Source organism: Castor canadensis, chromosome 13 (assembly GCF_047511655.1).
Source record: "Castor canadensis chromosome 13, mCasCan1.hap1v2, whole genome shotgun sequence".
NCBI classification, from domain to species: Eukaryota; Metazoa; Chordata; class Mammalia; order Rodentia; family Castoridae; genus Castor; species Castor canadensis.
In genome coordinates, this window is record NC_133398.1 from 48041906 (window position 1) to 48052499 (window position 10594).

General features: G+C 35.7%; 1 pseudogene; it reads left to right on the top strand.

The window, feature by feature from the left end:
• Nucleotides 1-300: 300 nt before the first annotated feature.
• LOC141415640 (uncharacterized protein C16orf52 homolog B-like) lies at nt 301-795 on the top strand (annotated as a pseudogene).
• Nucleotides 796-10594: the final 9799 nt, after the last annotated feature.

The window sequence follows — 10594 nt, forward strand, 5'->3', positions numbered from 1 at the left end:
TATCAGAACTACTAGGATACAGCAAAGGCAGGGCTAAGAGAAAAGTTTATACCTATGTGTGCCTACCTTAAAAAAAAAAAGAGAGAGCTCAAATAAATAGCCTAATGATACACCCCATGCTCTTAGAAAAAGAACAAGCTAACACAAAAGTAGCAGTTAAAAAGAAAGAATGAGGCAAAGTGCGGGGACTGAGGGTTGTGAGGTGGAGGCATGGGGACTCTGGCCAGTGGCCCATGGGGTGGGAGGCATGAAGCCGCAGCCTGCCAGGGGCTTGGGGTGAGGTGGAGCTGGGGCAGGGAGATGGAAAAACTGACCATCATCTCAGGATGTCTCTTTCTGGCCACTGATATCTTCGCCATCACCAGCATCGCCAACCCGGACTGAATCAACACCAGGGAGTCTGAGGGAGCACTCACTGTGGGCCTGGTGGGACAGCGTGAAACAATCCATGGACGTGACCAGACATGCATCCCTCCCCAGCTGCCCCAGAGTGGGTCACCACAGTTTTTTGTAATCATGGGAATCATTTCATTGACTGTCACATGTGATTTGCTGATGGCTTCCCACTGGCGAAGAGAAGCTACAGAATATGCTCCATGGATAGCATGGAATGATCCTTTTCTATATGGCTGCCCTAATATTTCCAATAGGATTTTATGTCAATGAAGTTGGAAGTCAACCTTATAAATTACCCAACAACACAGTAGTTGGGTCATCATATGTAGTTTTGTCTTACCAATTTTCTTTACAATAGTAAAACTTCTATTTGCTGGCAAAGTTTGTTTACCAGGCTGATGAATGTCTAAACTGATTGACTTATTATTTTCTATTTTATTTTATTTTTTTATTTTTGGAGGGCAGGAGGACAAAGACAAGGCACCTGGGCAGTTCTCTCATAGGAAGATGCTTAGATGAAACTGATGCCAAAGGAAAAAAAAATGCTTTGATTTGTTCTCGTTATGCACTTTGGATTAAAAAAAAAATGAGAGCTTTTTCCATAACCAAAACCAGATGTTATTGATACAAGAAAGAGTAGGAAATACTCTGGAGTTAGTAGGTATAGGTAAGAACTTTCTCAATGAAACCCCAGCAGCACAGCAACTAAGAGATAGCATAGATAAATGGGACCTCATAAAACTAAAAAGCTTCTGTACATCAAAAGAAATGGTCTCTAAACTGAAGAGAACACCCATAGAGTGGGAGAAAATATTTGCCAATTATACATCAGACAAAGGACTGATAACCAGAATATACAGGGAACTTAAAAAACTAAATTCTCCCAAAACTAATGAACCAATAAAGAAATGGGCATGTGAACTAAACAGAACTTTCTCAAAAGAAGAAATTCAAATGGCCAGAAAACACATGAAAAAATGCTCACCATCTCTAGCAATAAAGGAAATGCAAATTAAAACCACACTAAGATTCCACCTCACCCCTGTTAGAATAGCCATCAGCAACACCACCAACAACAGGTGTTGGCGAGGATGCGGGGAAAAAGGAACCCTCTTACACTGTTGGTGGGAATGTAGACTAGTACAACCACTCTGGAAAAAAATTTGGAGGCTACTTAAAAAGCTGGACATCGATCTACCATTTGATCCAGCAATACCACTCTTGGGGATATACCCAAAAGACTGTTACTCCAGAGGCACCTGCACATCCATGTTTATTGCGGCACTATTCACAATAGCCAAGTTATGGAAACAGCCAAGATGCCCCAGCACTGACGAATGGATTAAGAAAATGTGGTGTCTATATACAATGGAATTTTATGCAGCCATGAAGAAGAATGAAATGTTATCATTCGCTGGTAAATGGATGGAATTGGAGAACATCATTCTGAGTGAGGTTAGCCTGGCCCAAAAGACCAAAAATCGTATGTTCTCCCTCATATGTGGACATTAGATCAAGGGCAAACACAACAAGGGGATTGGACTATGAGCACATGATAAAAGCGAGAGCACACAAGGGAGGTGTGAGGATAGGTAAGACACCTAAAAAACTAGCTAGCATTTGTTGCCCTTAATGCAGAGAAACTAAAGCAGATACCTTAAAGCAACTGAGGCCAATAGGAAAAGGGGACCAGGAACTAGAGAAAAGGTTAGATCAAAAAGAATTAACCTAGAAGGTAACACCCACGCACAGAAATCAATGTGAGTCAATGCCCTGTATAGCTATCCTTATCTCAACCAGCAAAACCCCTTGTTCCTTCCTATTATTGCTTATACTCTCTCTACAACAAAATTAGTGATAAGGGCAAAATAGTTTCTGCTGGGTATTGAGGGGGGGGAGCGGGAGGGGGTGGAGTGGGTGGTAAGGGAGGGGGTGGGGGCAGGGGGGAGAAATGAACCAAGCCTTGTATGCACATATGAATAATAAAAGAAAAATGAAAAAAAAAATAAAATAAAATAAAATTGCTTACAAAAAAAAAATAAAAGTAATGTGACTGTTTGAGAGGACAATGGGAGGAGGGAGAGGAAATGAAAATGAAAATGAATAAATAATATAGAATGCATATTGCATCTGTGCAGGAAGATGGCATAACAAAATGCCCTGAAAATTATAGAATAATAAGGGTTGGGGAAAAGAGTAAGGAAGGGTAATAGAGGGAGTTAATCTGATTAAAGTACATATATTCATGGATGAAATATCATTGTGAAATCTCTTTGAACAATGAATATATGCTTTAAAAATGAAGGACAGGAATATAAAATGTCCTGTGAAAGGGTGGGCACTAGTTTGAGGGGGTCAGTGAATGGGGACATTGAAAGAAGATAAATATAGTCGATTGCTTTGGATACTTTTATGAAAATAAAACAATGAAACCTGTTGAAATTGCTTTTAAGTAGGAGAGAGGGGAGAGAATGCTGGTCGAGGTGAACCTAAGCTACATTGTAAGCATATTTGACCCCCTACGCAACTAATATATGCTAATAAAAATGTTTTAAAAGAGGGTTGGGAATATCACAAACCTTTACACGTGTAAGAAAATACTCATTTTCTCATAAGATCAGTATCAAAATATCAAGCACCTTGAACAGTGACTTATTAGATCACTATATTTTTATGAAAAGCCACGTTTTTCAGCAAACTTGTATTTAGTGCAACCAGATTCGTTTATTCTCTTCTTAACAGGTGAGTGGCATTGGCAAATTTGCTAGTGAAAATAGAAGTAAAAATTATTTATGGGCATCCAGAACTAATAACTTCAGTAAGGTTAAAGGAAGACACCCAAAATGTTCTAGTTCTAATCATTTTTAAGACACCATTAGGCTAATTCATTAGGATCTGAAGGGTCCACTTTATTAAAACTTCCAATACTCACTATGTGCTAGCAATCTGACTATACAAGACAGTAAGAAATTTTACTTAATTATATTTGACCAATATATTAAATAATTCTCTCATTCATGTCCCTGTAAATGATTGTTAAAAGTAGCCTTTAGCCCTAGAAAATCATATTTATTTCCCCAACACCTCCCTTCCAATCATTCTGTTTTAAATACATATGACTTGCATTGAAAGAATTTCTAGGTAAGTAAAACAAGAAATTATCATTTAGTTATAAAATTGACAGGCAAGAACAGCATGATCCCACTGCTTGTTGAATTCTTTTTAAGTGATTTATTTTTCCTATCAGTCATAGATGATCTGGGGTATATGATAACAATAACTAGTAATTTCTAGACCTGACAAATGAACTCCTGGACAAGAATTTAATAAAAGACTTACTTTCTGCCTTCCAAAGCTTTTCACTACAAGCCTAGCGATACCATCTTTCCTTTGACTGTTATGAATAAGCTGAGAAAATAGCAGATAGCTGAGATAGTATCCACATAGTCCCTGTGATAATGATTCAAAATGAAATTAAACTTGTCAACAGTTGCCCCTTTCCCATCCACCAAAATCCCCAAGCTTTTTCTTTAGTTAGGTCATCATTAGCAGAATAATGTAGAGGACAATATTTTAAGCAGATAAGTTTCTAGATAAGAGTGTCCTCTTTCAGTTCTAATATTCTGATGTGCTAGTGGATTTCCCTTCTGGATATTAGAGAAGTGTTTATATGTCCTCATCTCCTAAATGAGGTTTTGGATTTTATGCTTGTGCAGGCAAGTACAATCATTCATTAAAAAGAAAGAAAAAAAGGCTGAGAGGCCCAAGAACCTAAGATTGATATGCCTCTTGCTATTGACTGAATTCAAGGTATAACAAACAGTACCAAATTATTAGTACCATTTCTTTGAAAAGAGAGCCAGCCATTGAGTTCTTTTAACTGTTGGAAATCTAAATTATTCATGTGTCCCAAAATGTAGAAATGTAAAATGCGTATTTGAAATACAGTCACCAACGGGACATTTTATAGTGCATGCATTATAAGTATCCAGCCTTAATGTGTTTGTGTTTTGTCATTTTTCCCCCAAGGTTCACTATTACTCCCAAATTATTCTCTTGATTTTCATTATTTTGGAACGCAAAATATTTTAACATAAAAAAAATTAAACATAGGGATGAAAATGTGCTCTATACCATTAAATCACAACAAAACTTTCTGAGTTTTGGAAATATTTTATATAACATAAACATTCTGTCCACATGTGGCCGAATTTCTAATTTTACTTCATTTTCATTAATTTAAATTTAAATAACCTCATGTGTCTAGATAATACCCTGTTGGGTAGAACAAATTTAAACCAGTCTTTGACCATACCACCCTGAACATGCCTGATCTTGTCTGCTCTCAGAAGCTAAGCAAGGTCAGGCCCTGCTAGTTAATACTTGAGAGAGAACAAGTCTAGGCCAATCAACATTCAGGTAGTTAGGGCCACTCAGCCACATGTCTCCTAAGCTTTTGTCTTCAAATGATCACAAATAACTCTTCTGAATTTCATTTGGGATCTTAGTAAATAGTTCTAAAATCAAACAAAACCCGGATTTCATTAAACTAAAATGTCAAAGGCTCAGAGGTTTCAGTGTGTGCCTGTGTGAACATGGGCATGTGTATCTATGTGTGCATTGGAAATTTTCTGTTTGCTCATATTTATAGTTTGTGTAATGGGGGTTCTAAGAATAAGCATATGTCTATTCCTTGCCAAGCAACCTAAGACAAACACATATCAAAACAACCCTCAGCAATATAGAGCAATATGTAATTTTGTGTCTATATGTGTGATTGCTAAAAATCTTAGAAGTCAGTCACAGATGATCTTGGGTAGATGTTAACAATAACTAGTAAGTTCTAGAACTGACAAACAAAGTCTTGGACAAGAATTTAATAAAAGACTTACTTTCTGCCTAACTACTTGGGAGGCTGATATGAGGAAGATCACATTTTGAGACCAGCCCAGGGCAAATAGTTCATGAGACCCCTATCTCCAAAATAACCAAAACAAAATAGGCTAGACGTATGGCTCAAGCAGTAGAATGCCTGCTTTGTGAGCATGAAGACCTGAGTTCAAACTCCAGTCCCTGCAAAAATAAACACACACACACAGAAAGAGAGAAAAAGAGAGAAATTGAGAATCTTTCTTTCACTAATTTCAGTCAATATGTGCCAAGAAAGATCATAATGACATGTGTTGTGACAACCTTTTACTTACGGGAACAGCATTTAAGACTCCTATCATCTTTTTGATCCCTAATCTAGCCACTTTCAGCAAAATTATTAAAATTTTTGGAAAAGAAACAAGCCTTTTCTGAATGAAATATCTTTGTCATGGAAGAATTAAATAAAGCTTTGGGTTGATGAGCTGATTGCATTTTCCTTGGCTCTGTTCTGTTGACTCTCTCTTTTTTCTTCAATTTTTCTCCCCTACCTTAATTTTCATAGACATTCCTGCAAGACACTTTTTCCAAAAATTCCTTACTTAGATATAGTAGTCATAGCAAAAAAGGAACATAATTCTTGGTTGAATTTTTCATTCTCTAGGACTCTGCCAATTACTGTCATAAGCAGAGGTGACTTTTTGTGAGGTAGATGCTTGTTCATTAGAAAGTGGCCCGAAACAATGAATTCCCTTCACATAACCATTGAACTACCGTGTGATGGTAACGACTTTCTGTCACTTCTAACCTAGGTCTAGTCCAAACTCCTGACCTAGAGGTGTAAAGGCTTTGTAGCTCATTAGTGATTCCCCAGGAACTATCGAGTGCCAACTCTCTAGTCACACAGTGCCTGAAGTGCAGTGGTGAGACTAGCATCAGTAGTATTTTAATGGCAAAAGTGATAGGTGCTAAACTGAATGCTTAAATTTTTTAAAAATTGAACATTCTCAGTGTTTTCTATGTAACACTGAGGTGATCACGTTAATGTGATTTTTTTAAAAACTTTATTGTAAGTGCACTTTTTATTGAAACTGATCCATCAACACCTGGTGAGGACAATAGTCCAATTCAGTTGGGCAAAAATAGACTTTTTCACTTATTCTCATTTGCAAAATGTCCTTTCCTGGACAAGGAACTAGGTTGAGGAAAGAGTAATTTTAAATGCTGGAATCAAAATAGTATAGCTAATGTAACAAGGCTAAATTTTGTTTTCCTTTTCTGAAGTTACTGTTTTTAAACATTGTATATTGTATTTAAATAAGGATAAAGAGCAGAATCATTGAGCCCATTTTCCTTGCACTAAGTTAGCTAAAGTCTGTGGTCTAAGAGAAATCTTTCGGCTAAGTCAGCCTGAGCATTGTAAACATTGGGTTCAGGTTATGGTGCAATGCTTTACTGCTTCAGTGAAAAAAATTTTCATTTTTTTTCTTTTTCTTAATGTGTAAGCTTGAAATAATATATAGATATCCAGAATAAATACATTTAAGTTTCAGTTTGATGATCTGTCAAGCCAAAGCATTCTTAATTTCATATTTCCTAACATATCCATTATTATGGTCCTGTGTACTTCTAAAATACATATTTCTTTTCAAACAATTTTGTTTTAAATTTAAGAGAGGAAAGAGAATAAGAATTACTTACTAAATACAGTGATATATTTACCTAAACACCACATAATACACATTATGGAAATATTTATCTGGGAGTAAGGATCTATTAATGATCCTATCAAACTAACCTATTTTAAGTATTTACTTGTTAAAAACATCTCATCAGAAAAATAAGTTCAAAATACTGATGAGAATGCAGGAACCCTGTATACACTGTTAGTGGAAATGTAAATTAGTTCAGCCACTATGGAAATCAGTACAGAAGAGGTTTCTCAAAAACCTAAAAATGGAACTGCCACATCATCCTCCTATACCACTACTTGATATATACCTAAAGGAATAAAGTAACCATACAATAGAGATACCTGAACACCCACGTTTATTGCAGCAATATTCACAATAGCCAAAGTATGGAATCAGCCTAGGTGCCCATCAATAGATGAACATAAAAAGAAAATGTGGTATATAAACACAGTGGAATATTATTTGTCCATCAAGAAGAATGAAATTATGCCATTTGTGGGAAAATGGATGGAACTGAAGATCATACTAAATTAAATAAATCAGAGCCAGAAATATAAATATCATGATTTCTCTCATATACAGAATTTAGATGTTCCCAAAAAGTCATTAAAAGCAAAAAGACTGTGGATCAGGGGGGCACAATAGGGTGATTAGGGTAAATATGACCAAAACGCATTATGTGTCAGTGTGTAAATTCCATAATGAAACCCACTATTCTGTAAAATTAGTAATAAGAAGAAATATAAGTTCAGTGGCAAAATGAAATTGAGTATGAATCACTTCTTAAATTCTTAGCTTATTTTTCATGAAAATTAGTTACTCTAGGCTCTCTTGAGTTATAATTATTCTATTTTAATTGAATTAAATTACAGAAAGTATTTGTTCAAACAAATTAATATAACATAAATTTCTGTCCAATAACCAAAAAGTAGCTGGTGTTGGCATGGAACTCTGACAACAATTTAAAATTCCTAATAACCTCTGGAGACAAATCTTTTTGAAAGTGGCAGATATCTTAACAATGGTCTTCTGTTATCACATCTCCATCATAGCTAGAACTTTGTAAGTTGATATTCCCTTTCCTAAACTGACCAAAGTCAATATAGTCTCCAATTATAGCTGGACGAACCTGACAGCTTGTTGTCTCCTCTCTGAAGGTTGTCTGCCTCATTGAGTAGCCTGTACCGACAAACTGCCAAAGCATCGTTAATACCTTGGTTGCTTTTTTATTGTTTAGAGGATGGTGTTTGTCTGTTGGCTTACCCAATATGCTGTTCTTTCTTGGGTAGGATAATTTCTTTTATTTTCAGTTGCATTATGTTTGCTCTACAATTTTAAAAATTTAGCCAGTAACCAAATATTTTTACTTTGTGTTTTGTTGAATTATTTTCTTTCTGTATCATAATCCCTAAAACAGTCCACTGTGCTTATATTACACATTAAATTTCAAAATATTTTTGGATATTTTTACTCTCATTATGATAGTTGAAATTAAACTTAAGGCATAATATTGTTATAATCATTGAACCAATAAAGCATTTGAAATGCTATATTAAGAAAATAATGATTTGCCATTAATTAACTGCTTGACTATTGTTGGAATTTATTTTGATTATATATTGCTTTTTAAAAAGCCATGCAATTTTTTTGTCAGCACTAGAGATTGAACTGAGGGCCTTGCACTTGTGCCATGCCCCCAGTCATATTATTTTGAAGGACTTTTTTTCTTTTGTAATACTGGGGTTTAAACTCAGGGCATTGTACTTGCTAGGCAAGTGCTCTAGCATTTCAGCCACATGCCCAGTGCCATGCAATCACTTTTAAAGTGAAAGCCAGGCTCTCTTGAGATAACAGATGATTTGTTTTGCACATAGTGTAATTTAAGTGCTGTATTTTCCTCTTGAGGAAGCCATGTTGGCAGAGTTAGTGAAAGAAGACTTCCCAATCTTTTTCCTTCTAAGATTTTTAGCGCTTAAAATGTAGACACAAAATTAAATGTTGTTCTGTATTGCTGGCTGTTGCTTTTGTATGTGTTTGTTTATTCTTCTTAGAACCATCATTACAGGAAATGCAAATCTGCACAAATTAAAGACATCCAAAACACACATAGACACACATGCATATGTGAGTATGAGTGTGCATTCATATACATATATACATATACATGTCATTGACATTTTAGTTTAATCAAACCTGAGTTTTGTTTGACTTTAGAATTATTTACTAAAATCCAAAGTGAAATTCAGACTAGTTATTAGGGATCGTTTCAAAATAGAAGCTTAGGAGGCATGTGGCAGAGTGATGCTATCTGAACATGGATTAGCCTAGATTTGTTCTATCCTATAGACAGTCAGTCCTATTTAAGTATAAATGAATAAAAACTAAATAAAATTAGGAATTAAGCTAAGTAAGATTTACTGAAGCATATATGTAAATATCACAATGTATCCCCCTGTGTAACTATTATATGCTAATGAAAATTTTTTTAATTAGGAATTTAGTTCCTGAGTTGCACTGGTTCTACACCCACAAGTGGACAGTGTCTATGTGATATGGAATATTTCCATCATCTCAGAAAGTTCTGTTGGACAGTGCTGGTGCCAGGTCAAGTTTTCATCCATAAAGAAACTATCACTTTTAAAACTATAGATTGCCTTGAGATACTTTCTGATGTGTGTAACATAAAATCTTACTCAAAAGAAATAATAAGGTTTGGGCTCTCTTAAGTGCAAGTCAAGATGGAGTTAGGCTTCATGACAGGCTACAGACAGTATTTTAGTTCTATTTCTCTGGGACCTTCTTCATGGCTCCCTCTGAGTTAGCTGCACATTCAGCATAGCTGAAAAAAAAAGCTGTAGCAGTTCTCATCTTCATATACATACATTCTGAAGACTAAAGGAAGAGAGAAGAGCACTTAAGATCTCTTTTGTGCCAGCAAAGAATATTCCTTGATGCTCCATGCAACCCTGTCCCTGGCATTTCATCGAATAAATTTGGGTCTCATTCCTGAAGAAGGAACTGACAGTCTAAGCAGACTGGCCTGTGTTCCCGAACAAGAACCATGAAAAAAAGTGAGACTAATGAGCCTTAAGCCATCCAGGACCTACTGGAGTTAGACTGTATTCACCCTCCCAGAACACCCATCAATAATGATAGAGGACAGCTATCTGAAATTCAGGCCATCCTTATTAAAAAAAAAAGGAAGGGATGATTGGTGAAAACTGAGTAGGCAAGCAATAATGTCCACTACAGAAAGATTAATATTTTTGCTTTATTTTGCAACTTTTATACATTTAGTAGACTTCCTTTGAAATGTAACAATAAGGAATCAATGCTCCCCCCACTTGCCCCCCAAAACACTCAAACATTAAACAACAGAAATATTGCTATTTTCAAATTATGTGAAGCTCTAACATCTGAGTGGGTAGAAAAAAGTGAGGCAAGTGACAAGGATTGTACTACTATATAAAATAATGAGGTTAGAGAAAAGAATCCAAATTAACATATCTAAGAAAATGCTATCCCAAAGCTGATCTTATCAATTGTCTAATCTAGTTTGTGTCCTGTACATTTTAAATCTATGTACATATACATTGCTTTTGCCCAGAACCACCATCTTTTAGTATTTCCCCAAA